This window comes from Falco biarmicus, chromosome 1 (genome assembly GCF_023638135.1).
Source record: "Falco biarmicus isolate bFalBia1 chromosome 1, bFalBia1.pri, whole genome shotgun sequence".
In the NCBI taxonomy this organism is placed as follows: domain Eukaryota; kingdom Metazoa; phylum Chordata; class Aves; order Falconiformes; family Falconidae; genus Falco; species Falco biarmicus.
Genome location: NC_079288.1, coordinates 13,315,552 through 13,321,888, shown reverse-complemented (window position 1 = coordinate 13,321,888; position 6,337 = coordinate 13,315,552). Strand labels below are relative to the sequence as shown.

Sequence of the window (6,337 nt, the reverse complement as noted above, 5' to 3'; positions counted from 1 at the left end):
GAGTTTGCAGGCATGCTAAACACCTCACTGCCAGCCCACAGAGCAGTCCTTGTTGCACAGTTTTCATGGGAGGACCAGATGAATAACTGCTGGTGTTGAGTCCTGGCCTGCAGGCAAGCATACAGCCAACGAACATCACCTCTGAGATCCAGCTGTGCTGGTGGAAGGAGTTAGCATCCTGCAACAGCTTGTGACATGGACACAGATGTGCTGGTTGGGCACTTTGGAGAGGGCTCACCATCCCACTTTGGAGTTTGTTTCAGCTCTGTGAAAAGGTCTGAGGATGCTGTTCTGCAGGTTTTAATTCATGCACGTGATGCTGAGCCACCAGGCAGCAGAGAGGAGCTCAGGGCTAGGTACAGTTAGTCGGTGCCTGAGAAATTAGTCAAGCTTCATGACATACTGCTTGGAAGCTTGATGCTGTCTGCTGGAGGATAAATAATACCTGATACAGCTAATATGAGAGAAGCACAGCCATACGATACTGGATCTGGTAGAAATTTTGCCACAATGAGTTATTCTTCCAAAAAGCCCCCAGCAGGTGGGAGACAGCAGCGTGGATGTGCCACGATCAGCAGCATGCCTGGCCACCCCAGTGCTCCCATCGGGTTGCCTGCTCTCATATTTATCATCTTCGGAGTAGAGGACACCAGCCCAGCTGGTTCCACCTGAATTGTGCAAACTGCCTTGCTGGCAGGTTGATGGGAGAGAAACCTCCAGCTGGGGACAGTGACAAGTGCCTGAGAGAGAAAATATCTTTCCCCAGCACAGCTGGATTTGGTCAAGGATGTTTCTTTACAAGCAAGCGGGTTTGAATAGTGATTCATAAGATACATGAACGTCTGCAATCTTCTCTGTGGCAGCGGATTGGGAACAGCAGAGATGCTGATGGGAGTAATTCTAGAAACAACTGAGCTCTGTGGAGTGGGAAATTTTCACTTTGTTTTTCAGGTTAAGCCAGAGATCCCCAAGCTTTCAGCTCAGCAGCACTGCAGCCCCATGGCAGGGTAGATGTCCATGCTTCGAGTGCCTTGGGCTCAGCTGTCCAGGTGACATGACCGGTCATCCGACCAGCTGTGACGCTCTCCATCCAGGGAGATGCTCATTCACTTGCATTTTGATCTCTGCTGGCTGCATTTTCCAAGTGCAAGATGGGCCAGGGTAGCCCCACTCACAGCCCATTCCCAAGGCGGCAGGAACCGGAGCGCATTGATGGTCCTGCTCAGGAGGGTAGGTGAAGTCGCTCAGTGTGAGCAGCCCTAGGACAGGCAGTTTGTTTGTGGTGGGAGTGGGCTGGGAGCACGCACAGAGCCAGGTTTTCACACGAGAGATACCCAAAGTACAAACTGATGTATGGGACAAGGGCTCAGCTTTACGTTTCAAACTCTCTGTCAAGTGTTTTTACCCATTTCACTCAGTGCCTGGACGTGTATGAGATGAACTTTCTGGTAAAAAAAACCCAGTGGAGCTGGGTACCACGCTCAGCATTTCTGACCTTGCCAAAGAACATGGGAGATGCCAGAAGGAACTTTGCTTTCAGAAGCTGGCGCACTGAAATGTTTCTCCCCTTTGCAAATCATGTGGAAAAGCTCTGCTGGCAGCAAACTGTCTGGTCTGCATGTTCTCCCCATGTGTGTGCTGGCCTGACTGATGAGCTGCAAACCCTTGAGCTGATAGTGCTTCCCACCCTCTGCTCCCCAAAAGGCAGGAAGTCACAGCTCCCTGCTTTCAGATGCCACGTGCTCCTTGCCATGAAGCTGACGTCCATGGGTCCCATGGGATATTCTGCATGGGGGCGATGGACCAGCCATGGTAGCCAATGGCCCCATCAACAGGAATCACAGGATTGTGGTCAGTGATGTTTCACACTACTGCAATAGTGACTCCAAAACCAGAAGGTCCAACCCCGGCGTGATCAGGCTCCTGAAGGCACACACTACTGTTTAAAGACAGGGCAGCTCAAATTTGCCCTGAGCTGCTCAGTTGTAACGTGGCACTGTGGGGAAGGGCTGTACAGAAAACCACAGTTGACACTGAAAGCATTTTGCTGAAGCACAGCATGAGAAAAACAAATTACTATGGCATAAACGAGGAAATCCATCATCAGTGGGAAGAGAAGGAGAGAATTGGTTTAAGGATCCACGTACGAGACTGTGACAGTAATCATATAACGGCCCTTTAAATGTCAAGGGGGATGAGCATGGTTTAATAGCAACAGAAATGCTGCCAAGCAGGGCGACATGTAACAAAGCAGACGGATGGATAGATCTACCTATTATCTGCTCCTTGGAGGAAAAGAAGAGGGAGATAATTCAGGTTTATGCTTGATCTAGTGTGTAAATCTCAGAGAGGTAATGTTTTCTTTTATCAAAAAGGAAAAAAAAAAGAATTAGTTTGTTTTCAGAGCTGTCCCTGCCATCAGCCAGACAGCACAGGTTCAGCTGTATAAATGAGATACATAACATTAAAGCTGGCTACATCCCTGGCAGTATCACACCAAGGAAAAATGAAAGCATGGGGGTGTGTGGCAGCCTATCAGTTGCTGCTGGGCATCTGCATGGCCCTGTGGCTCCTGTCAGCAGTGCTGCAACAAAGAGGAGAGACAAAAATGGGTGTGTAAGGGAAGGGGGACACAGCAAACGTGTGCAGCAGGTACACCGTTTGCAGCATTGATCATGAAATGCTTTTGCTTTCAGGCTCTGCATGCACATGCCCCTGTGCCACCCTGATGTGCTGCTCCAGAGGGAAGGATCTGTCTGTTTGGAGCAGGCTGTCCAGCTGCTTCCTGCACCTCCCTGCCAGGGTGGTGTTAAACAAGGTTGTGAGGCCCCTCTGATTCAGTTGGAAAAGCTCATCTTTTGTGAGGGTGCCCAGGGTGCCTGCACAGCCTCGCTGGCTCATCCAGCCCTGCAAGGAGCCTCATGTGGCCACTGCACATGACGTTCCAGGGTCCAGCCCTGGGCAGACTGCCTGCAGGGCTCTTCCACCATGCTCTGGATGCCTTCTGACACCATAAAAAGGATTTCACTGCGATCATATGGGAAAAACCCACTGAGCATTACCACATCCAACATTAAACCAGCAACATAGGAAAACCTGGGCTGTGTTGGGAGAGGGGAATATCCCTCGCCTTGTGACCACTGGTCAAGGGGCAGAAGGAAAGGTCTTTGTACCCTGAAAAGCGCAGAAGCGCATTTTGCAAAGTAAACTCCTTGAATCTGTGAGTCCTTATGTTTTCATTCATCCCTTTGCATCACAATTCCGTGTACAAAATGGGGATCACGACCTCTGATTTCATAGGGACTGGAAAGCCATTCCTTGGTATTTGTAAAACACTCCGTCTGTATATTTACAAAAGCCAGAAGAAACATCACAAGAAAATGAACAGTTTAGTATTCTGAGCAGGCTCTGAGCAGCATGCAGACCTCATGGCTTGGGCTGCACACTGACTAATGAGAAACCAGAGTATTGAATTACCTGCTCAGCATGCGGGGTGATGGGGGCTGATCTGCCCTCGCACAGTGTGGGGCTGAGCTCGTGGGACAACAAGTTGTCACCGTGTCATTCAAGCCCCTTGTTTGAATGTGCCTGCACCAAGAGGCCACACGATGGTTTCATGGGCAACCTGAAAGCCAGCGTTTGCTAGCGGTGGTTGGCTTGGCTTTACCAGCTGCTCTTCCTGCCCAGGTTTTGCATGTATGATTTAGATCTGTATGCATATTTTATAAAAGGTCTGCTAAAATGCGTTATTGCAGGAATAAAACAATGTGCTTATTCATTTTTAATCAGGGAGAAAGCTACTGCATGTGCGTTGTGGTGTTTTTCTTCTGTTGGGCTATTCACACTGAAATGTCTTGGAGGGAAATTTGTGATTAAATTACATGAGTAAGATACCTTTATTCACGCTGAAAAGCCTCTCACGCTTCACCAGGAGCGGAGCTGTCAGAGCCACTGGAAGAGACGCACAATTCAACGTAAACAGGCAGCCTCAAAAACCATCAACGGGTAATTCGATCTAAATACTGATTTACTCCGTATTAATGCCAGTGCGCTGCCAACACCGGCCCAGAGCCGCCTCCGGCCCCGCCATGTGCTGCGGTTGTGCCCCTCTGGGGAACCAAAACCCGCAGCCACCGGGCCGGCCCCCGAGCGGGCCGGGGTCACAGCTGCCTCCCCCGAGCCCCTCCGCCGAGTTCCCGGCTCTCGCCCCGCCAGTTTCGGGGGAAGGGCCGGACTGTGGGGCCCGGCCCTGCTGCGGCCCCGGGGCCAGGCACGGCTGCGGGGGAGGGCACGGCGCCTTACCGCCAGAGGCAGCGTGCAAGGCCCAGCGCCCCGGGATGGCTCTGCCCTGCGTCCCGGACACTCGCCACCCGGCTGCCCGCCCCCGAGCCTGGCCCGGGGCCCGCCGGTTGCCATAACGACGACCGGGGCCAGGCTGGCCCTTTAAGGCGGTGCTTGGAGGACTGCGGGAGGCCGGAAGTGCTCTGCGAGGCGTTCTGGCCCGCGCGTCACCTCGGTGGTTTCTGTGGCCGTTGCGCTTCCGGCTCCGCCGGGCCTCGTGGTCGGGCCGGGCCGGGCCGGGCCGGGGGAGCTGGGGCGCAGCGGGGGCTGAGGGACAGGGTATAGGGCTGGGCGTGTATTGTGGGGTGTAGTGGGGCCGGGGGACGATGCGGGGCAGTGGGGGCTGGGGAGGGGTGAACGGGGGGCTGTGGGGGGGCCAAAGGGGGTTTGGGATCCAGTGTGGGGGTTCGTGAGGGCCTGAGGGGCGGGCTGTAGTGTTGCGGTGGGGGCTGGGGGCAGGGAGGGGGGCGGTAGGAGAGCTGGGGCGCTGTGCGGGGCACAGACCCGCCGGGCGGTTCCTCCATGCGGGAGGGGTTGGAGCCCGCACCGGGGGGCAGTCCCATGGAGCGGGGGAGCGGGGGAAGAGCCGAGCTGGGTCCAAGGGCTGGAAGGGCCGGGGGGGTGCGTGGCGGGGGCAGGGGGGGCTCAGGGTGCGAAAAGCACAGGGGCCAGGACTATGGTTTTTCCTTAATGTTTTCGAATATCCGCAGGTTTGTGTCCCGTGGAGGGTTTCCGGGGAGGGCTCTGCCCCAGCGGAGCCGCAGCCCCGACGGTGACACTGGTGGTTATGGCGGCACTAGCTCCGTTGGTGAGGTGAGAACCGGGTGAGCCCAGTGCCACACTCCTGGGTGGGGGGCACCAGGGGGCTGCCGGCGCTGCAGCCAGCGCAGGGCTGGGGAAGGGCTGCTGGGTGGTGGGGCCAGCGGGCCCAGCCTTGTACCAGTCAGCCTCACCCGTGCCCGAGATCAGCTCCCAGGTGGGCTCCATGCTGGGGCTTATCCTGTGCAGTAACAGGTGTGAGCATTCATGCAGCATTTTGATGGTCATGTATGATACTGCATACAACACCTTCCCCCCCCACCCCCCCCCCGCCCCAAGCCAAGGAAAAACAGCTGTTAGGTTAGTTTTCTTAATGTATACTGAATCATCTTTTGAAAACTTTCTAGAAAACTTAAACTGATACTGCCCTTCCTTTCCAGACAAGTTTCACAGGTGTGGAAAACAGAACTTAATGATACATTGCTCATACGTTTTTTCACCTGACTTCCCTAGATATTTTTTGAATTCTAAAACTTTCTTACCCACATTTTAAGGAATACTGATAAGGTGGTTTCTTTACTTGAGCAAATCATAAGGCTTTGTTGGAAGTTGTGTACTTTTCTCTCTCCTTATATCTGTGATTGCTTTGCTGTTTGTTTTTTCTCCTACAGCTGTGGAGTGCAGCTGGGGTCACAGCTGAGGTGGGCACATGCTCTCACAAGTGTGGGAAGGGCCTGTGCTGTGAACCTGATACCAAAGTGATCCTGGCTTCTGACAACTCTTTGAAGAAGAAAAAAAAAAAAAAGGTGTTTTTTCCACTTGTGTGGGTTGGGTGATCTGGCTCACAGCAAGGTCACCCCACATGGTTGCTCCTGTACAGCTGAGGAGCTGCCATATGATTAGGAGGAAGAAGGTGCTCCTTAAACCAGCTTTACCATCAGACTGTTTTGTGTGTGACTGCAAGTGATCTGGCAGTGATCAGTCATCTCTCTCAGGGAAGTTTTGCCTGTGAATGAATTAATATTTCATTGTAGCTAAAATGGGAGACCCTCCCTGCCCCCAGTCCCAGCAGAATGCTTCCTTTGCTTACCGTGACCTGGGATTGGGATTTGCCAGGCTTATCTGTGAGCAGATTTAACTCAATAAAGCAGCAAAAACAAGCTAAGAGGAGGAAAATAAGCAACCCTCTAGCACGTGAATGAAGTTATGGGAAAGCTAACAGTATCATAGGTTGAGA

At 53.1% G+C, this 6,337-nt stretch overlaps 1 non-coding gene across 1 annotated transcript; it reads left to right on the top strand.

Annotated features, from left to right (window-relative positions):
- Positions 1-5,228: 5,228 nt before the first annotated feature.
- On the top strand, positions 5,229-5,408 carry LOC130143980 (small Cajal body-specific RNA 16). Its single transcript, XR_008819966.1, has one exon. It is a non-coding gene; the product is annotated as a small Cajal body-specific RNA 16 (non-coding RNA).
- The last annotated feature ends 929 nt before the right edge of the window (positions 5,409-6,337 follow it).